We start from the raw sequence: 24439 nt of genomic DNA, 5'->3' as shown, positions 1-24439 counted from the left end.
ATAGGCAAACAAGGAGAAGGAGAAGAGCGATGAAAAATGCTGGCAAAAGGAACCAAAAATTTAAGATTGACCGCAAAGGGTTGCAGGATCCTTTCAAGTCATCTCTCTTGGTTTCGAAGTGGTCTGTACGTGTTAAGTTACATAAGTGCAAACACTGCTGAAGGGTATTTGTGTAATTCAGTGTAATAGATAAGCCATTAAAAGGTGAATATTAAAAAGAAAAATGAGTAAAAATTTAATAGAAAAATGTAAACACGGAGGGAAGCAAATCGTTAATTTTTTTTGCAAAAGAGAAAACCTAACAAATTGCAATTATTAGAGTACGTTGAGTAATTAACTGGCTTAATTATTTCAAATGTTGTTGATAATGCTTTTGAGTAATTTAAAAGCCTAACATTACTGGTTGATAGTATTAACAGACTCTTATATATAAGTATATTTATGTGTATATATACTCACGCAAAGCACAACTTTCAAGCAATTAAACTAAATCTAGTACAATTAACTATATATCTAAATCTTAAGTATGCTTAAAATAATGAGTTAATGTACAACCAAACCTCTCCCATACGTCAGAGCCCATATGTTTTGAATCTTGATAACTATGACAAAATTTAATAATATCTTTTTGCCTGTCTATATGTTTATCTACTTAAATGTTCCTTACGTATTTTTCTATTGTTAAGAAAACTAATTCATTCCTAGATTACTCGCATAGCTACATATAAGTGATATCCAACTAAAATCCTTATTTTTGAAAATAAAAAACTAAAAAAAAAATTTACAGAGTGTTGCCACATTTTTGTTATCTTATGACTTCCAATTTTTAACTTTTCAAATTTTGAACTTGTGCCATTTAATAATTTACACCACAAATGCGCCAAAACACAGGATAGCATTCTGCAAATACGCAACATTGTCGCTTTCGCAACTGACAATATCTCCCCGCTGCGTATTTATGTAGCGCTCGTCCCTAAGCTCATCCCTAAGCTCGTAAGTTATACAATGTGTCTGGCGCATAAATTTGCAAGCCACCTTCACTCTTGCGTGTATTCGTTGATTGCATGCCATTGCTTTCGTTATTCTCTACCGCTTTCTTCTCAGAATTTTTCTTTTTTTATTGCATTTATTTTGTTTAGTTATTTTCACTATTGTTTTTGTGGTGCAACCAGCCACATATCTGTATTTCACCGACACGCAACACACACACACACACACACACTTATTTCCATGCAAACAAAACAAATTTTCAAATACTTTATAATGCTTTCGCTGCTGCGCTGCTTCTTTTCCAATGCAAGCTGATACCTACACTATACCCTCGGCATATTGGTCATCATCATAAATCATTTTTTTCCACATATTTCCTGTAAGCAATTTTTTCCATTTGGTTTCTTCTCTGCTATTTCTCATTTCTCACTTATGCAAGTGCAAGTGAGCACCGCATCGCTTCCCTCCCACCCTTCCGAACAATGTTCCATACACATATTTATTTATTCATATTTTTTGCATGCATTGATGATGTTTTATTATTTTTGGTTGAACTTTGAAATTTTTCTGGTATTGGTTGTTTTACGCTATGGTTTTGTTGTTGCTTTTGTAATTGTTTTCCATTTGTAGGAGCTGTAAATGTATGCAATAGCTTTAACCACAATTACAACAAATGCTACAACGGCAACTACAAGAACAACATAAGAATTGAGTTGGAGTATGTATGAGCATTGTTTTACACTCATACATACTCATATATGTGCTCAGAAAATGTGTGTAGTGTGTGTAGTGTATGTAGTGTGTGTAACGTGTGCATGGGTGGAGTTTATGCATTATTTTCTACTTGAATTTATGATTTATTTGCCTGAGGGTGCGTCTGTGTGTGAGTGTGCCCAATTGAAATATTTGCAACTATGGATTTAGTTAGGTTGAGTAAGGTTAAGTGAAACGTTCATTCAAATTGGAATAGTAAATGGAAAGTAATCCATTTCAGTTAGTTTGAAGTTGAGAATTGTTGGTAAGTGCAAATTTTGCCCAATGCAAATTTTTTTGCTCTTTGCTATGTAAATTATGACAATTTCAAGGCAAATGTGTTTTTAACGTACATTTCTTTGATTTATTAATTTCGAAAATAGTCCCGAAATAATTTATTTACATTTTAGATTGGCAGTAATCGTTGAGTATGTAAAAATTGATTACACATTCTTTATCCTATTTTTAGAGAATGTACTTAAAAGTGAGATTTAAATTGTTCTATGGAATCAACAATATTGTTAGCTATTCCAATTATGTATAGGTCAGCACTTCTATCACAACATTTACTCTGAGGTTTTGAATGATCAGAACTTTTAGGTCTACCTCTGCTACAGTCAGCCATCAATTACGCAGCCTTTCGTCACAATTAAACAGAGAACCTATGAATATATTTTTTGCAGAAATCGCTAGCAACATCGTTCTATTATATACAAATTTTTGGTCTAATAATCAAGAAATTGTATGGAAAAATTTCACTCAGTAGCACACACAAGAAAATTTTTCGATTTCAAAGCCTTCTAGAATACGATGGATTATGAGATGTAATGTGTTTTTCTCGTCTCATATTATAATAAGTCAGCTGCATAAGGAATATTTTTTTGTTTTGTGTTGTAAAGGTCAATTGCTTTATGCATTATCTAACTGACTGTCGTCGGAATGTTGTGTCTGATACCCTAACATATTAATATGTTGTACATGTACGTAAACACTACCACTTCAGAGAGACTATTTTCTGCCAAACCACTTTCGTATCACTTCGCGGAGCGTCTTTTTCATATTGGCCTTTTAAACTTTCATTTGGTTTTCGATCTGCGTCCATACCTCCACTTTTTTACCGCATTTTTCGGTGTTTACTCTATTTATCAGTCTAATTTCTACTTCTCTTTTCGTGATGTAGTTTCTATGCTTTGAGGCAGCACGTATGAATCTATCTCGTAAATAGTTCTCATGGTTACCCTCATGTTTTCAAACACATTTTCGCGACTATTATTACATGACCTTATATTAATATGATGATAGTCTAAATTACAGGAACGATCTACACTTTTGTTACCAGTTCTTGGTAATTACTACAGATACGAAGGTAAGGTACTTACAATTAAAAGTATTACGTTAACAGTTTAAAGCCATAATGATGAATATATTTAAGTTTAATATATAATATTGTTTAAGTATTACCAATGAAAAAATAAAGGACTACTGACATTTTCCTCTTCTGTCCAACAGACTCACAGTAAATATATTTCCACCACATATTCGGATATTAGATCCACAGTTTTAAAGTTTATCTGTTTTTTTTGTGTTAAGGAATATTATTGTTAGAAGATTTATAACTAGTATTTAGGTCAGACCGATTAGTTTACACACCTCCAAAATTGAATTTTTTATCCTGTTACGTGTGGGTACTTGCAAAGAAATGTTTAGTGATTTGTTTCACATGTTTAAATGTAAATGGCCTATATTACCATAAGTTTTTCCACTTCGTTGAAGTCTATATTTTGAATGCCTCTAATTGTTACCTGGTAGTTGTGGTATATGCAATTCCTATTTTTAAGTAATGCTTCAGAGTTGCATTACTGCATTTACTTCACTTTAAATTCCTAAATAATTTCCTATAATTTATTTGTAGTAACTCTAAACTACTCAAGAAATATAAGTTGCTTGCTGTAATACAATTAAATAATATACAAAATATACATAATGCTATAAGTTAATCTAATTATAATATTTTATTTCTATTAAGTTACTCTTATTTACTCTTATTGAATGACATTATTAGTTTCACAAGTGATTTTCTTAATACTTGTTTTTTCGTAATGTCTTATTCACACATATGCTTCACAACAGCATTTTCCCTATACTATTTTCTTTAAATTACCTTTGACATCAATTTTCTTGTCGACGGCTTAACTCGGCATTACTTTCTCACCTTTAATACTCGTACGTCGGAGTTTCATTAGTCGACATAATCCCATACATTTGTGCACTTTAGCAGCACTTGCCGCCATTTGTATTCATACAAGCCGTGCTCCACTTTGCAAATACTATTTTAATATCTTGATTGGCAGCACTGGCACAACAGTTAATAAGACGTACAAGTGCGCGCAGATGAAGACGAAAGAAGTAAACGAAATTATATGAGAAATTCAAATAAAAATCATAAAAAAATTTGTTTAAAATGTGCTCAAAATGTGCGCTAGTAACACATTTTTTCGTCTCGTTGCACATTCAAAAGTGTAGGAAATGTGTAAGTTTCTGTTGAAATTTGTTACTTTAAATTTTCGTTTTTTCTATCTGTATGTCTGTCTGTCTGTCTGTCAGTCCGTCTGTCTGTCATTACCGAAACAGCTTCAATGCACATCGTTGCTGCCAGTGTGCTCTACATTGTCACGCTTTATTGTCTTTTCAGCAGCTCATCAGCAATTTCTTTACTCCTTCTTTATTTTCTTCCTTTCGTATTATTCCTTTTTTTTTGTTCTATTATTTTTTTTTGATTTTGTATTTATTTTTTCCTATATCTTCTCTTAAGCATTACAATCTCAGATGCATGCTGCTACTTCGATTCCCTTCATACTTCATTGCACTTCCCTAGCGTAGCTTAAATGTGTCTGATATCTGTTCGTCTGTCAGAGTGTCTTTCTGTCGTTCATAGGGATCGTCTTCTTGCTGTTTGATATACTTTCTACCCTTCATTATCCTTGCTGTTTTTTTGTAGATTTTTTGCAAAGCAACACGTACTGCTGTGACATCTTTAAATGTTTCTTCAATGTTGCAATTACATCGCAAGGAATTGAAAGGATAGAGTAGCGTTCATGTAAAAAGAGATTATTCGCTTTCTTGCCACACATCACAGTCGATTTTTTTGGACTTATAATTCATGAGCAAAGTTTTCGCAGATATTGATTAACCCACTTTTCATTAATTTAAGTAATTTTTGTTTGTAAATAACCTAAGAGTTTGGAAATCGGAACGGAGCTATCATCGAATTAATAGTGGCATTAGTGGTAGTGTAAAGTCGTTCCTGAATTATATGAGACAAAGTAGATTTGTTAAGTAAACAATGAGAATAAATGTATAAAAAATGAGACTTTGAAAATGGTGTTATCATTCTTAAGTCATATACATAAATCACATTTTATTCTCTGATTCATATATGTTGTTTGTTTGTGGTGTATTGTTTCTAAACATTAGAACTTGTTAAAATGGAACTAACGAAATAGTCTAAATAGTTTCATTATTACATTATGTTTCATGTTTATATTATGATTAGCCTTTTTAAACCCATCCTTTAAGTTAAACGGCAATAAATTAATGAAATTCTTAATCAAAACCGATGCTTCAAAACGTCCTTAAATCTCATTCATAACTATTTATGGATAATTTGGGAATTATTATTGTTAAAATTAATAGTCTACATCACTTAGGTTTTAAATAAACTTGAGCAGCTTGAATGGTTTTTTTGTTACATGTATTATATGAGGCAAGGAGTCTTTTCCGAAGACGGAAAACAGATGCCAATCAATCATGAGTACTTCAAGAGTATTTTCTAAAAAATTACAAACTTTGTTTTGAAGAAGCGGTAGATATTTACTATTAAAAGTTAAATTTTGTTTAAAGTTCTGTAACTACAGCCAGCAGTGGCCTATCAGAAATCTGGTAAGAAATTCAATGTCACCTCTGTGTAATTCAATGCCTATGCACTTATATTTTCATAGATACATTTAAAAATGTTTTCTACTATTTAGTCTTAGATTATATTATCTGCCAGTACCCCTGTTTATTATCACACATCAACTAGTCGAACTCAATTAGTAATAATTGCACAAGTGTTTACACAACAGAAGCTTAATAAGTAATAGAGACAAGATAAAAATTGATAAGGATTCATATACATTCAAAAGAATCACAATTAAGAATCGATTTTTGTTAAATTACTAGAACTTATTATATATAGTAAAAATTAAAAACAGCGCACTAAATGAGCTTCTTAAATGTCTTAGCTCACATTTTTAAACAAGACTTTGATAAAAGAACAGTAAAGATGTTTTCAGTAAAACGATTTTATTTCCAATACATAGTAAATGTGAACTTAACCCTGTTTTTAAATCTAAAATTATATCATTAATAAACGCTGAAACTAAAATATTGATAGATGTTCTAATTAATAAACTGACAGATTGAATTATTTGTTAAAATAGTTTAAATGAATATCAGGTGGGTTTTAAAGCATGGTACTCCACATCAATTAACAGTTATAATCTGGTGTTCATTATATAGTTATAATGAGATAAGATATATAATTTATGGGAAGTATATATAGAAAATAAATATACACACACATGATATCCCACATGTACATAAAATTTTATGGAATGTTTAGAATCGGGGTTACATGTTGTGGAAAATAATGTCTGACTATCTGCTTAGAAGAGGATCCTATATATGAAAACACGAGGATGATTTGAGATGGTTTGATCAAATCTATTACTGCCTCTAATAACTTTATGCATATTGCCTCTAATTTATGATAATAGCTAATCTTGTGGCTGATTATAAGAAAATGGGCTTTCAGAGGTAATGTGGTTAATTTAACGAATGAATATTAATGTCTTTGAAATTGATGCGGATATTCTGTGAAGAAGTGTGATGTAGGTGCAAGTGTCCAAAATAAAGAATTGAGTTATTTTGATGTTCATTTCTATTTTTTTGATTTGCTGCGGTGAAGATTCCCAATACATTGTCCCATTTGATTAGCATTTTCTTTTGGATCAAATAGACATAGTCTAAGGTATAAAAGGTATCATCTTTATGTTTCATGCAATAGCCAAGTAACTAATATGTAAAAAGAATTATTACATTCTTTAAATAATTTTTACTGCACCACAAATATTAAACACGCATTCTAAGCATTTCTTTCAGAATAGATTTGTTTAACTTTAGAAGCATAGATTGGTAGAAGTAATTTCATCAATTATTTCTCAAACATCCTCAATTTAAATACTTGAAACAAAACTATTTTTCTTTGAACAGGGATGTTTTCCACAACCATAACATCTGATTAACATTCCTGAATTTATTAACTTAAACATTCATATTTCTGAAGGCTTTCTGTTGCCTGTTATGGAAAATATAAAATGGAAAATGGAAAATTTATAGAAAATTGTTTTAGTCTAAATTCCATGATTAAAAACAATCAATATTTTTGCTATGCATACAATTTTATACAATATTTTTTTAGTTAAGCTCATGCCGTTTTTCCGAGGACTTGTCTTGCCCTGCTCTCCTCTGGCACACATCTTTGCTCGGTTGGTGTCTGTTCTTCTGGCTTTCGTTTTCTAATACAGCTGTCCCTTTATTGGAATTTATTGCCCTTGTGCTCTCGTGCATACATAATAATTTCAGGAATTTATTTTGCTTGAGGAATGCTTGAGGAATTGAAAAAGTCAAATGTAGCTTCTTCTAAGCTGAGTTCATCAATTTATGCAAAGTGCGAGAAGTATTTTTTAAATGTCAAGAATTATTGTGAGGACGGAGAAAGCAGAGTGCCTGCCACAATAAAAAACTAAGCAACTTAAAAAGAGTTGAAGATAAATGCCGGAATTGTGACTAAAATACTTAAAGGATTTAAGAAGTAGCTTAGCAACCTTTTTCGAATTACATATGCAGTCGGCATGCATGTGGGTGTGCACGCAAATATTATAAAGGACTTCCAAAGGACTTCTGAACAAGCAAAAACAAACTCGGTTTATGTATCTTTACCTCAGTTACAACAAAAGCACAGCTGCCAGGAGTTAATAACTAAAGTTTGAGTTCCGTTCAAAAATTTCGAATATTGAAATAAGTTTTTGTGGATTTTCGGAAACAAAGTTTCTGTACAGAATATGAATTCATGTTTTAAATTTTTAATTTTCCAACACGAAATATTCGAATTTGTAGTTACTGGAAAAGTATCTGCAGTTAAATATTTATATATATAAGTGTTCATGCAAAATAAATATATACACAAGCACAAATTCAATACTAAATATTATATTTCAATAACAAAAAAGCTTTTCAAGAACTTCTTTTTTATTTAAAATTAAATTGAATCCTTACAATAACATTAACAACTTAACAAAAGAAAATTTTTGTTAGTTAAGGAAATTGCATAAGTATACTTTTACAAAAGAATTTTATAAGGTTAGATACCTTTTATTTACAACAAATGCAAATAAAAACTTGTTTATTACTTTCAATTTAATTAAAATTTCATAACTAGTCAGAAGCAAGGCAGAGAAAATCACAAATAAAGATGTTTATGGGATGAAATATTGCGTGCTGAAACACAACGATACTGCACAAACGTCCTGGCCAACCTGACATTCGTACGATAAGATCGAGAAATTTATTAATAAGGACCGAGTTCATATCACTATGTTCATTCTTTCCGTTTGCTGGTGTGTAGGATCCCATATGGAGAAATTATACCTTCCTTTCAACATTTACTGTAGAAGTTGTGGAAAGTTAGACTAGTAGAGATAATGACATACTTTTTTTACGGTTTTCTAGCCTTAATTAACAGAAAGCTCAGATTCTTAGAGCAGTATTTGATTGATAGACTGTCAGATTGTTCATCAGTAAGAACAAAAAACCTGTCAAACTACATAAATTCTACTCATAGAAACTAGTTTAATCATAGGAGTTTCTTGTGAAGAATGTGACATTAACCCATTAACGCAGCCATTGTAACCAATTAACCAACACAAACAAATGATAAGCATAAATCTTCCTTATAGTTGAGTAGCATTCAATAAAAACTGAAAATCTTCAAACGTATTATCCTGATTTTTATTTTTAAAAGCTCTATGATATGAAGAAATTTGTGGGATCAATAAAGACTTAAGGCGTGACAGAGTGAAACAATATAAAAAGGATGCAGTTCTCAAACCATTTTCCAAAAAAAATTCATAAATATAAATTCATAAAATTCGTACGAAACCAGCACTTATAAGACCAGTAATATCCACAACGTCTGTAGCCGCATGTTATTAAAATTTTTTTGTGTGATTGAAGGTGGAGTGGGATAAAATCAAGACACTCTGCTAGTTTATCATTGCGTGCAAACGAATAATTTAGTAACTAAAAAAATTAGGCTACTTGAATTTTTTAGTTTCTTTACGGAATCTAGAAAGATCGAATAAAAAAGAGATAGGAAGAAAGAAAAAGAGAGAAGAAAGAGAGAGAGAGAGAAAAGATAAAGACAGCGCTAGGGCGATGGCGACGGGGAGAAAAAAGCACAGGTTGGGAGGGAAAAAAACCAAATATCAGAATCTAGAGAAAATAACAGATGACGTGTTTCATGTTCTTCATATCCTTGAAACATGATTGATATATTGGATGTCTAATAATACCTATATTGACATTGTAAAGTCCAATGGTGTTGTCATTTTATGACTCCTTTCGAAATGTCGCCATCTTATAGTCAGATTCACTTATAGAACTTTTTGTTATGTCGCAAGTCGCAAGGACCACATTTTTTTGATAGGGTCCACAAAGTCATTGGTAGAATGAAGATATTCTGCAGAGGTAACGCCGACAATTAATACTAGAACTTTAGATATCTTAGCAGGACTTTCATTAGCGAAGTTAGTTAACTCTATTCCTTCTATATCACAATGATCATGAATCCACGTAAAGTAGTTCAATATTCATCTTTGGAGAATTTTAGTAGACAACAAGAGCTTTGAATGCAGTCGTCACTGCATATAATCATAAACAGCTTTCTAGACTGAGTAAAAATTCATAGAGTTAGAGTGAAAACTCATAGAGTTTTCACTGCCTTTTTTAGTCAAAGTAATATAATTTCCATGTGTCGTTTTTGTTTCATTAGGGTTGCGCATTGAAGAGATATTTTTGATTACTGATTATATCTCATAATCTGCTCAAATTCTAGCATTTAATTACATTTTGTTGATACTGAAGTGATATTAAAATAAAAGTAAAACAAAGAATAACCTTTTATTTATGTGAAACCCTTTTCAATAAAATTATAAAAGTAAATCATGCAAGAAGATTTTAAATCACAACTTGAAAAAAACAATTACAATAAAGCAAACAATCAGAGGAAAAAGGTGAAAATGATTTTTCTTTCTTTCAACACCGAACACCAAGTGGAACGGAAATTAAATAATTCACTTTTATATGAAAGTTTAGGTTCCCTGATTGACTGCTGCAAAGATAAAAACAAAGCGATAAGTGCTGTGAAAATAAAACAATAAACAGCGAAATTAACTGCAAATGGAAGTTTGGCAAGAAATTAGAAATCATAAAAAAAATTATTGGAAAAATTTTTAAGGACTACAAGGCAGGTCTGCCATTAAGTCAATGCCGCCACGCCGCCACTTTCCCATTCAGGACCAACAGGTGCGTTAACGTGTTTACGTGGCTCAGCAACGCTTAACGTCATAAAAATCACACAAAAAATTTCGCAGAAGGAGAAAAAATTTATTTCCTTGGAACTGTTTTTTGGTACGCGATTCGTGGTAATTTTCGAATAAATCTTCATAAAAATCAGCAAACTTTTCGAATGTTCTTTCTCTGTCGCATTTAATTTTTAAATGTTTTTGTATCTTTTTTGCTAGATTTGCTGGTGTAATGCGCTCTTAAAACTTCGTCACACGTTTTTGCTTTTTAAGCAATGCCAGCCAAAATGGCGTCAATGGATGACAATTTTTTGTTCAACCACTTCACCACTTCTCCATTTCACCATTGCTTCACTTCCTTTTTCCACTTTGTATTGGGTATCTTGGAAGCATTACGAGTTTTGCGCTATTTTCGTCCTGAACCGAGCAGCTAAAAGCATTAAAAGTCAAAACAAATTGATTCTTTTTTAAGTTTCTCTGCTCAATTTTTTAAATATTTATTTCTGAATTTATTTCCCTTTATTTATTACAAACAAAAATAAATTCTATTATAAAAAGTTTTCAATTGTTTTCTAATTTCAAGTATATAAAATCATAAATAACAAGAAAGTGAAGTATTTTTAAATGAAGTAGCCAACGTCCTGGAAAATTAAGGCAAGTATCTTCTTTGCTGTAGAAAAATATCTTATCGTTGAGAATCTAGTAATACTGAAACGATATAAAATAGTTCTATTAAATCTACTCGTATAAACTCGTATATATATAACTAATTAGATACCATCAGATTGAGATATTTGAGCGGTAGCTCTAAAGTTTCTTTACTGAAATTGCTTAAGACCTATACTTATTCAAAATAAAATTAAATTTAAAGAGTAAGAACTTGATCTTATGATACACAGTTTGTAAAAGCCAAAGTATTTACAAACATACTGGACCTTAAATGACAGATAAGGTAAGGTGAGATAAAGTAAGATTCACTTGAGAGCTCATCTTTTTGAATGAATTGACATACTTAGCCGCGAAAATTAGGCCTATTATGATAACACCGTTTTTTATGCATATATATTTATGCACATATAAACATACAATATATACAAATATCTACATTTATATATATGTACACATATATATATATATATATATATAGTATAAGTCTTCCAAAGAATCTTACACAGTTCCACTTTGTCGTTTTAATAAAGCAGGCAACATTTTTAATGTTAGTGCTTATAATATTGGATAGAGGTTTTAGAAATGGAGATCCTGGAGTAAATGTGTGTCATCTGGTCAGTTCAACGCAGTAACTGAGTAAATGAGTAGCGCATTTCTCCATTTCTCTCTCTCTCTCCCTCTTTCTTTCTCTTTGTATCTGGGAGATACAAAATATCTCTCAATGGCAATCCCAACTTTAAAGAGAATCTGCTATCAGCGTATAAAGCCGTTCAAAGCTACAATACTAAAAAGAAAATAAAGAATCAGCATTTATGAGTCTCTGATCCGCCAAATTCTTAGTTTTGGATGCAAATTATAAGCTATTAAATCATATCAAGGAAACTAGTTTTCGGCATTTGTAAGAAGAATGCTTTGGAAAATAAATATATAGACCCGTTCTATTAAACTATTAGTCTTACCAAACCTGATGTGAAACATTGTCAACTGATAACAAAAAAGCAGAATTTAATAAAATACATTAAATCTCAATCATAAGTCGCAAATTATAAAAATCAAACCAATATTCGATATAAATCGAACATTCAATTGGTAAACAATGTTAAACTAAATGGGGGAGGGTTGTGGTTGCACCATAAAGAGAAGTATTGCTTTAAAAACAATATAGTTATTTAGGTTTGCTTTAAGTTTCACTACTTAATCCTACAATAATTTGCTATGAGGTTACTTGACGAGGCACCTTATATGCGGTACCATCATAACAAGAAGAAAATGAGAAAGACCCCAACTTATGGTCCAATATTAATCTCATTATTTAACTAATTAACAAAATTAAAAGTTTGCATTAGGGTTACTTGGGGGGTTTCTTGATTTGTAATGCCAAAGGTGACAAAATGACTGAAATGTTAGATAAGAGATAAACCTGCGATCACATTATTTGTGACTATCGGCATCCAGTTCTTGACAGAGAATGAAGTGGGAGCCTCTGCGTCTGCTGGATAGTGGAATTTCTTAACAAACACTGCAGATTTTGGAATTAATTTGAAAGGCATAATGTTTTGTTCTACGAAGGTTAGTAGAGGCACAATTAATTGCTATGGCCACTATACTCTGTACCAACTGAGACCCTAAATTTTTATTTTATTCTATTTTTGATTCTTATTTTGCGGTATAAATCTAAGAGCATATCATTTTCCATTTGTGAAGAAGCGGAATAAGTATAGAACATAGACCAATGGCATAATACTTGCTATAATAACAATAATTTAAGTTAAAATTTTTTATATTATAGTACTACACAAGTACTATCGCACATTTTACTGGTGATTTTGCAAAACAATTTCAAATAAATTCAAGTTCAATAACAGAAATTACTTCAATGATGTCAGATGAATATCTGATAACTTTAATTGTGTGTAAAATATTAAAATATTTTGGTTCTCATTTTAACAGTTCATTCCATTGGAAAGACAGAAAACTAACAAAATCGCTTTAGTTTTTATATTCCAACAAATTTCACTTTATTTCTTGTCAAAATGTAATTTTGAGCTTCAATAAAAATATATTAGAGCCAAAAATAAAAATGAAATTAGCACGACTCTGGCAAATTTTAACAGAGAAGCTCAAAAACTGAGTGCTAGAACAGTGTCGCTTCATTTTTTTCAGTGTAAACTCATTGCTTTGTGTCGCAGATACGTAGATACGTAGATACTCGTACGTAGAAGAATCGTAAATATTTACGATAATTTTTATGAGTTTCAAATTCTTTTGCCGACTTTTTTATGTTAAGCACATTTGAGCATTACATATCGAGATACTCGGATATACGCGCTTACGTTGGAGTGTATATGCATATATATTTATAACTATGTGGGCTTTTTTCGAGAGAAGTGCCACGTAGACATACGTCCGTATGTAAACACAACTTTTGACAGTACATATTTGCACGCCAGTACAATGGACGCATTATTTTTGCAATATTCCACTCGTACGCTACTGACGCAGCAGACAATGTGCAAGGATTCAACGATTCAAGGATTCAAGGATTTTAACATTTGTTTAGGGTGCGGGTTTTATGTGACAATACAAGTTTAATGGTGTAGGTGGATCATCGCAAAGGCATATGGAGTGGGAATGTGTAGTACCCGAGTGTATTTGAAAATGCTAAAAAGCCGTTAAAAGCGAAAATGTCGACTAAATGGAATCGGATATTGTTATGCTGATTTCGAATGATTGTTATTGTAACTTTGCGGCAGATTTCATACGCTTTTATAATAAAAATTGTAGAACGAAATAATCTTATCCTCTTTTTATTTTTTATATTATAGGATGAAGCGTGAATTTTATGTGACACTAAAAGAAGTCGTTTTAGGTGCGCTAAATATGCTTCACGGAAAAAAATTAGTCTCCACATACACGTGACAGGAAGCATATGCCAATATGGGTCATCCCAGTTTAATGTACTGGAAAAGAAAACAATAAAATTCTGTGCAAAAATATTCTACATTAAAAATATGTATAAAATTTTATCTACGACTATGTCACAGCAATGAGAGTTTAGTTCAAAAATTTGAATATAATATTTTTCACTTAACTGACTTTGAGCATATCAACAAAATTGAAAATTGAGCACATGATTACAAAAATTATTCATACGAAGAAAACCCTTAAAAATTTTATTAGTTTTACATATTGAGAATGCAGTAAATACCTGGGCTTCCAGTAGAGCAAAGCAATACGACCATAGTATATCTATTTTACTACAACAAAACAAATATCTTACCGATCAATTCTGGTTCTTTTTTTGCTAAAGATACAAGTAAATTTTTCTAATAACAACAGTAGTATATTTTAATAATTTTTTTTATATTTATGAAAAAAATACAGTCTTTGAATATTTTGTTTGGATACTAAACTCGGTTGACTGAATTTTTTTTCTTCTGATACTCATTGCACATTTTTGCCTAAAGAAACTCAAACACGGTACTATTAAAAGTCTGTCAAAGTCAGCTAATAGAGGCTCAACATTAAACACGGCATTCGCCACAACCATTTTGCAGATGTCATTGAGTATGACCTAAACGTTCAAGTGAATGGCAATTCTCTTCTTTATCTTTGCCGTCTTATTGCCTCTATAAGGCAATAAGAAGGAAACTTGAATGCAAAGATATCCTCAAGAACTTAAAAATGGTTGACGTGCCTCAATCCAGTCGGACGACACTTGGTTATACTTGTGACAATGCTGTGTGTACTCTTCTATTATAATTCAATATTGACATCGATGTATATAAGACGCAATATGAAGGGCAATGGGTCATCAATAACTGATAGTTTCGCCCAGATCCTCCAATAGTTGAATTTGGAATATGAGTTTCAGGGAGTTTAACTATCAGTGAGCTTCCACCAATAAAGCCCACTGTTCCACATATTTGCCAATGGTTCAGAACCCGGTAACCACTAATTAACGAGGAAAAAATAACGTTGAAATACATTTAGCTTTATGGCTTTCTACATAGACTTGCGGAAGATGTCACTAAAAAATGTGGATTCTAGCCCCAAAGGGAACAGACGACACATGGAATAGATGCTTCGAAGATGAGCTGTTGATTGGTATCGACACAGTTCATTGTCAAATATTTGTTACGGCTCCTGTTGACAAAGCAACTGTTTGATCTGAGTCGCTTACCACTAACCAAAAGAGTTAATGTACTAACAGTTTTCTTCTTAATGGGTTAGAATTTTTTCGGAGGTGAAAAAATTGTTGGTTGCCTATTGTCACTGCTCGACAATTATCAGATGACTTATCAGATCTATTATAAGTTCCCTACTTTTTTAAACATAGACCTCATATCCAAACGTTTTCTATTTAAGTAAGATAACACTATAGTTTTTTAGTCAAAAACTTTCTATAGTCCAATATTGCGTTTCTATGGCATCATAACCAATATACTACGAAAGTATGAAATAAGCATAGAAGGTAAATTTGTCGCCTTAAAAAATAGTGACGGAAAACTGAAGCGACAAATGTGTTCTTTTCAAAGTTTAACTACTATTCACATTCTGATGTATTTTTTTAGAAATCCATTCCCCAGCAAACACGGAATCCCCATGAACAAAATCAATGTAGAAGTTTCGCGAATGAATGAATTCAATACAGCCATGCACTAAGCATACAAAACTTCCAGCTATGCAAAGTTAATCTCTCCGAAGGATCTGTAAACAATTTTAGAAATGCAACAATTTAGAAAAACTTTACTCGTAAATATTCGGCTGCTACAGGTGGAAATATGCATTTTAAGGAGAGGAAATGTGGGTTGGCACCTTTACGAGTATCGCGTAAATCGGAAATGTTCAAGTGCAAAATAATTTCTTAAACTATAAATTACAGAAGAAAATGCATAGCGTAGCACAAAATTAGTCCTCCAAGCGGTTAATATTGCCAATTTAATTATTTAAGGACATTTTTTAATTATGCCAGGATAAGAGTATATAAAAGTGTTTTGCTTGTTATTGTAATAAAATATAAAAATTTTTTTGTATCTGATTTTGTTCTTCGCTCATAAAACAGTTGACATCAAAATTTAATTACGTCATAAAATGTTTATGTCAGTCAGTTTAAATGGGCAATTAAATGTCCTTCGGCAAGGATACACTGCAAAACAGTTTTACTTTCTCTTGATAATTATTTTAGGCGGATTTTATTGGTTGCTTTTGACTTTCGTCTTTAATTATATTGCCACAGGTATTAATTTGTTCAGAAATTTCGTTAACAACAATTATTTAACTGCAGCGGAATTAGCTGAGTTGAGAAATGTATCTTCAACTGTTTGTTATCTCAGATAGAGATGTCATTTGGCAACTTATGTGCCACTAATAAAGTTGAAATGTCATTTAAGCTTATGTTCTCTCTAATTTATGTTGCGGTTGTGTCGTTGCTATAGATTAAGTTTTCATTTAGTCTTCTATCGTTATCGATATATTTATTTACTACTATCGTAGATGCAAACTGTAATAATTTTTATCGATAATTTTAACGCTGCATAAAAATAAGACTGAAAGTGCCTGTAAAAATTTGGAGTGAATAACATTTGGATAAATAGTAAATATTATTTATTGTTATTTGTATATTATTAAATTGCAATATTAATGTCTTTTAAAAACAAAAACAAATTAATTTATAAGGCTTCATAGTTTATTGTGAAAATCGATAAATTTTCAGAGGCTTGGAATCAGTTTTTTTAATGGTCCATTAACAAATAAATATGAAAATATTTACTATTAAAATATTTATTAGAAATAATAAACTTAAAATATTTGTTTCATTCAATCATTTGAAATAGTTCATTCTGAAGAATTAAAAAGTACTTATGAAACTATTCAAATAAATCTGAAATAAACTTTAATCGATTTCCAATTATTTGGACAATAGTCAGTAAAAAAATAGTACAGTAGTCAGTCCTACTTTTACAAGTTTTAAAAACGTGGTAAAAAATTGTATTCAAGATGAAACTCTAAGACTTTTACAAAAAGCAGAAAAACCCAACAACGAAACACTTATTAAACTCAGAATTAAAAATAGAAACTTAATTAGGGAAGAAGCATTTGTAAACTTAGTTCTATTTAAAAAGAACTTAATCAGACTATGTCAATTACCGTGGTCTAATCCTACTAAACTAGGGACACCGATTCATAACAATATCAACATTTTATTGACAATTGAACTAAAGATAGTTGATGACACTAACTCCATTAACTGCAACAATGTCCTGTTTCCAACAATATTCCCTATCCCACACATTTTGAGAGGTTGTGCCTAGAGATGAACTTTATAGGAGAATAGATTAAATATTCGGACATGCTTGCACTTTGCTCTTTCTGAATATCACGTAATTGAGCATGTGACGGTGACATCAAGCTTTATATTTTTAGGTTATTTATTCAAAAAAAAATCATTCTTCTATGTCAAAACTTTGATTTTTGCAGCCCTTATTCACAAAATCTTAATATCGGTAAAGATTTGTAATTGTCTTTTAGCTTATGTTATATAGACAATATTCAAGTTAAAGTATAATTCTCGCAAATCGGCTTTTTTCAAAGAAGTTGGTGATATACACAAATTTATTTGATGTCTCACGTAGTACTGTGAAAACTCATAAGGGCAAAAAATTAATTACGTTATGTGAATTTATACCGAAAAGATGTTTATTTTGGTAATTACAGTCTTACTATTAATAAATTTATATATTACTATATGTAATATATATATTACTATATACCCAGTTAAGTGTTTATTTTTCTTCTTCTTTACCTAAGTAGAGCATGAGAACTTCAGGCTTGAGAGTTGGTTCCTTAACCAATATAGCTGAACTATATGTGTAGAGACCGAAAACTGAATTATTTTCAATATTCTAATGGAGTATGATTTTTTTTGTTATTATTTTCTGTTGTCTCTACATAAATATGTAATAAACAAACGACCAAATTTATTTCGAATGATTGAATGCTCACACCTTAGAGAGACTGCAAGGAGCAAATGCGTAAGGTATTTGTAGAAAAATTTGAATAAAAATATTTCTATATTTCTAATTAACATAAAAGTCGATAGTGTTTTGCATATTTTAACTAAAATATTTTTAAATACAAACTCGTCACGAATTTTTTTTTCGTTTTTTTATATCTTCTTTCATTTGAATGTATACATAATTTTAAATACCTGTATTCGTTATGAAAATGAGAGTATTTACCTGTAAAGAAACAATAAATGTTTTATTTTTTAATATATAATTGTATAAATATTTAAAAGAAAGTGATTACTTTCACAACTAATTTAGAAGCAAGGATAATACAGAATTTTTACAGATTAAATCACATATTTATATATCAAAAAATTTAGGATTAAAATAATTAAGTCGATCCATTTGTTAAATTATTATATTTTTTGAAGAAGAATTCGTTCGTTAATATTTGCATATTCTTTTAATAATTTTTTTTTATGAAATTAAATTTTTTTAAGTTAATTTCACATAACATATCTGGGCCTACAATATAGTATTCTTTAATACTATATTACTTGGATTATGCCAATAATAATTTAGTATTATAAATTGAGTTGTTCATATTCCCCAGTGCTTTGCAGATACTACACTTTGTCTCTCTTTTCATATACAGCAAAGATAATGTCAGAGTATAACTATTTATTCTAGGCATAACTTAGTTTCGAAATTAAATAAAGGGTCTACCGAATTGCTTAAATAAGAAAAAAAATATATATTTCCTTAATAAAACATTTCCAAATTATTCAATTTGCTTTTAAAAACACATATAATCCAATTTTGTAGTTAGAAAATCTTTAAAAATGCATTGTCATATATAACAAAAAAATTATTTTTTCTTCGTTTTATTTATTAATTAATTTAAAAGTATTCATTATTTCATAAATAAATCATTAATTTCACTTAACTATTTTATTAAGCAAATATTGTACTGCACAGTACTCTTAAATAGTGCCAAATTCAACTGTTAGATTGGTTAACGTTTACCAAATGGAGGAGACGGGGTTGGTTGTATACTGATCTTCTAGTCTATATACGAATCAACGATATTCCTGTGGTACCACAATAGGCCATTAATTGAGCTCAAATGGGTTCTTTTGGATACAAGGCCACTACTCCAACCTACACACCTAACATCTTGATTTTCTAATAGTTTCTAATAATTTTCTAATAATAATTGTAACATTGGCAGTAAAAATTTAGAATTTGTTTTCAATAATAGCAAGAAACTGCTGAAATTGGACAAAGCTTCAAACACAGAAAAGTTAGCAACAATGGACTATGTCTTCAAATTTAAAAAAAAAAAAAAATGATCTTAAAAATCAAGATATAAATATAAAGTTAATATATAGGTTCTTATCCTTATATTCGTACAAGTCACATGTTTATATCTTTCAATCGAAATGTCAAGCAAAGCTGCGTTTGTCTTTTATCAACACTTTCAATTATATTTATATTAAAATATAGTAATATATTTATAATATAATTATTTTCGAATTAAGTATGTTTAAATTCACATCCGACATATTTTGTATAGAGTATATTAAAATAAATATCATTTCCTACATATTTTGCATATATTCAAAGGAAACTCGTCAATAATTCTTTTTGAAGCGTATTAGGCCTTATCATTCTGTACTCCAGAATTCATTGACGTCGATTGTGTGTGTTGTCATCGTATGAAGGCATCTAGATTAAATAAATATTTATCCAGTTTTTTGAAGTTTATTTTTAAAATAGAGAGAATATTATGCTCATTCCTAAAGTCTTTGTGCATCGATTTGCACATGACGCAAATGATTCAGTGTCAAGGAATGCTCGCTACTAAGCCAGAGACGGTGTATGAAAAAGTAGATAAAACTGCCAAAATAGATTTATCATTTTACACTTGTCATACCTTTTACTTGTATATTAGACCTTGAGTCGAGTATATTTTTAGCAAAATGCATAATCATTTCTCAAAGAAGCTCATTTATCCAATTACTTTTTTTGTGTCAATTTTAAATGGATAGAAGAGGAGTAGCTGGTACCAAGTAGTAAGTTACAGCACAGCAAAAACGTAACAAAATGTCACCTAAATAAATAAACTGTCCACACAGTTTTTACGCAGTTTACTGTGTACTGAGTGCTCCCTTTTTTTGCCTTTTAGTTTGTTGGCGAAATCCACTCCATGTTATATCACACAGTTCCAGCACACCAAATTTATTGCTCTAGGACATGTGCGAGGAGTACAAGAAAACCGCGCTGAGCTGCTCCATTTTTTCTCTTATTTACCGCCACGTTTTGTTGTATTTTGACTGCTATTACCGCTGCTGCCAGACACACTTCGTGACTGCTGTCAACATGACACTTTGCACATTAAAAACTCTAAACGCTGCTGCGGCTACCTTGCGAGAGCAGCTTTTTGTTTTCCTTGTCCATTTATGCTTCCGGTATGACTTTGCTGGCTATGTTAGTTTTTGTTTGGCGTGTTATTCTATACAAGATTTTTTTTCCCTTCTCAACACTGTTTTTACTAATCATTTTGTAACAATTTGATAGCTTAAAGGCAATTTAAAGGCACAAATGTGATATTTATGGTAAGAAATTTTAACGAGAAAAAGAAGCAAAGTAGAAAATAATGTCACATCAAGAAAAAAACGTTGCAATTTGAAAATTTCGTAGCATACTTTCCGTCCGACTGGCACAGTCAAGCCCATATTTGTAATAATCGAAAGCTTTTTATGACTGCCTTTACTTCACTTCGTATTTATTGTAGGCGAATGTACGGGCCCTGCAAACAAGCAAGGCAGGCAGGCAGGCAGTACTGGCACTACTGGCACTTAGCGAAGGCATTTACAACGGATACAGGCCTTCATTGCATACCGAAATCTATAAAAAAATGTTGCTGTCGTCGTCGCTGATTGTGACTGATTAGCTTAGAATGTGCCCGGAAACGTTTTAGCAATCGCCAGAGGAAATGAGAAAAATATATCAAACGACGACATTGGCAACGCTGTCAGCTGTGTTTGTGCGGACTATTTAATTTTCAGCATATATGAATGAACGGCGGGAGGGGGAGAGGGAGGTGGGAGTTGGAAGGGTGTGTGTGTTTGTGCAAGCGGGTGCGCGAGGACCTTTAGGCGAACGTGTACGAAATATCAATCGTGCGCAATTATTTGCCACTTTTGCCGACGTCAAGCAGTCAAGATAAAAAATATTAAAAGAAGTCAAAAAAAAAAAAAAAAACGAAAAAATATATAATATCAAATAGATATAAAAAATTGTAGTACTTTTTTCCTCTTCGTTCATTTTAAGGCTGAGAACGTATTGAAACTCTGTTGTTTATCATTGTCATTCGACCATGGAAAAAGGACCAACGTACGTTTACGACAGCTCACAATCAGTATTTTCCCTTCAGTTGCCTCAGTGTGGAGCTCTGTGGGCCATGTTGACTTTTTCTTTCTACAGCAATTTTTATTTAAGATTTTTTAAGTTGATTTACTGAAATTGCTTATTTTGTTTTCAAATGTAACAATAAAAAATTAAATAAAAATCGCAAAATGTTTTAAGTTTGCTTAAGAGGCGTAGACGGCAATTTCTGAAATGCTTTGTCACATTGTTGACAACCTCACTGTTTTCGTTGATATCACACTCGAATATTTTCATACAATGGTTGGGTTTTTCATTTTTTTTTAGAAACGAATAAAGTGCGATATCACTATAAGCAAAAAATAATTGTAAATCCGAAATTAATAATATATTTTTTCTAGTCCTTTTGTGAGAATAAAAACATTTTCTTATTAAGATTCTTTGTAGTAATTGTGTAAAGTTAATTATTTGCTCATATAGTGGCCTTTTTTTGTGGCCAAAATGTAAGTTATTGATATTATCGAACTAGAAACATTAATTAAATAACACATTTTCAAATATATCTTAACAAATATTATTTGATAAAAAATTATTGACATTACCTTTGGTGATTTTTTGCATGTGTAATATATCACTTCTCTTTAGGTACTTTTTTTTGTGCTATTTGATATTTCTATATTAAATTTATTAAAAGCTGATTTTAAATTGTTTATACCATAATATTTAATCTAAAAATATTATTTATTGTGAAATTTAAGCAAATATGAAATTAAAAATAATTTTTGCATATTTTTTTATCATAATATTGACAATATGTTCAATATTTATTTAATTATTTTGTCATATTTATATTCAGAATTCAGCTTTTGTTTGCAAATAATTTTGAAATAGTCAATTTAATGTGGAATTTTGATAATTTTCAATATTAAATAAATTACAGGCCTTCAATCAAATAAATTTGAGTACTTCCACTTATCAATCTTAAGTGACTTAATAAATGAAAATTTTATTCACAAAGAATTTAATAAAATTCATAAAATAAACCATTTATGTAAAGCTTATTTTTGTTAATGAAACAAAGCATTTCACAACAAAAACAAAAAATTTTGACAAACTCATTTATTTATCTTCTTATTTATTTAATAAAATTTTTAATAATAGTAATATTTTTTGATATGCTCTTCTTCGGTTGCTTAGGATTGTGGGAGGCTGTTCTTACTATTTCCGACAGTCCATTGGAGAAAATATAAACTTCGTTGGATGAAGTTGTGGAGCTATACAATTTTAATAGATACGTACTTAACTGCAGAGTAATAAAATTCTTTTTAAATTAAGAGTTAGTGTTTAGAAGTATAGAATGTTAAATTCATATCAGAAAGCAATGTTTTAAATATATTTTATTTATTCAATACTTTATTATTTCACTTTACTTTCAATATCTTAATAAGAAATTTATCATATAAAATGATTTCGAATATTCTGTATTGATTTTACCCAATATCTTTTTTCCGAATATTTCTGGTTAAACCTAAAAAATATGATTGCGCATCCTCATAGATTAACAAATTTAAATAAGAGATATTAGTCTGTAGTATCGGGTTACATGAATTTGACAACCTGAAAAAAGTTTCTGAAAATAACGCTACCATCTAGCTGTACTCCTAATAAATTATTGAAGTTATTTTTGAAGTATGGCACCATTCTCTTGAAAGCTGCTAAGGAACTTTCAATTTTATATCTTTCAATTATTTAAAACTGCAACTAATAAAAAGTGCTGTCTATATATAGTGTCTAGACTGGAAGAGATGTTGCCTGCGGTGACGAATTATATTAACTTGGCAGTCGGGTAACGATTCGGTTTCTAAATATAACGTAATCACACTTCTATTATAAGTCTTAGAAGTTACGTTGGAAATATGGCATGTGACCACTCTGTTGAGAGGTGCTAACGAACTGAATACATTCAGAAGAATCAATTTCACGATTTTAAAACGTATTTAATGAAATAAATGCCATCACCACTAAGAATGATGTTGCTCTTCCGAATAAACCAACAATTTTAAGTACAAAAAATTGTACGGAAATTTGTCCTACGATTCTTCAACCTATTCTTTTATAGCTCAGAATAAATTCACTAAGTACGGCATGAATCACCATCCTATAACTTTTGGAATAAGTAATCATACAAAATTGTTTAATATTGGGCACCACTCCATTGATAATGACAATTATTTACGTGATGATGTCATATGCCTACAAACTAACTAGGGCGTTAAAAACAAGAGTGGTTTTAACTTACACTAAAAACGTCACTTTAGCTTATTGAGAAACCCACTGAGTCTTCAATAGCATAATGGCTTTATAAAATTATGTGGTAATAAAGTGGATTGACTTTCAATGATTCAGAGATTAATTTACTAAAATCAGGAAGCCACTAAAGAAGCCATTAAAGGCCACTAAAGTAGATTCTATAACAGAGATTCTGTTATGTCGACGTGCAGGGACCAATATCTTGTAAATAATATTTTTGAACATTTTATTGGAAAGGGAATAAAGACATTAAATAAATTAGGTTCTTCTTGAAGTAATTGCCTTTTCGTCGGCGATAGCACGACAGTGAAGGTAGCTTTATGTTCAGAAAAGTAAATGTACTGCCACAGTTTTAATATATTGCTGGAATAGTCGACTTAATTGGCTGATTATATTTACAATAAAATTGACAAAGAATATTTCTCTCATGGAGCATTATTTTAGAAATAAATTCCCACAATGTGCTAATGCTCTTCGGGCGCCTTTTTGTATGTACGCTGTCAATTTATCGAGAAACCATTAGCTTTTTGAGTGTTTCCATACAAAAAGTATCAGTTTAAAAAAATTATTCTTCCTCTCCAAAACATAATAAATAGGAATGGAAAGAATTACATGTACTAAATATATATCTCC

General features: G+C 30.7%; 1 protein-coding gene across 2 annotated transcripts in view; it reads right to left on the bottom strand.

Moving 5' to 3' along the window:
- LOC119669037 (furin-like protease 2) overlaps nucleotides 1–24439 on the bottom strand; it is a gene marked incomplete at its 3' end in the record, with an annotated part of 541440 nt that overhangs the window by 259086 nt on the left and 257915 nt on the right.

The sequence above is a fragment of the Teleopsis dalmanni genome, chromosome 1, assembly GCF_002237135.1.
Source record: "Teleopsis dalmanni isolate 2A chromosome 1, ASM223713v2, whole genome shotgun sequence".
Lineage (NCBI taxonomy): Eukaryota > Metazoa > Arthropoda > Insecta > Diptera > Diopsidae > Teleopsis > Teleopsis dalmanni.
Note: the sequence above shows the minus strand (reverse complement) of the source record. Positions and strands in the feature narration are given on the sequence as shown.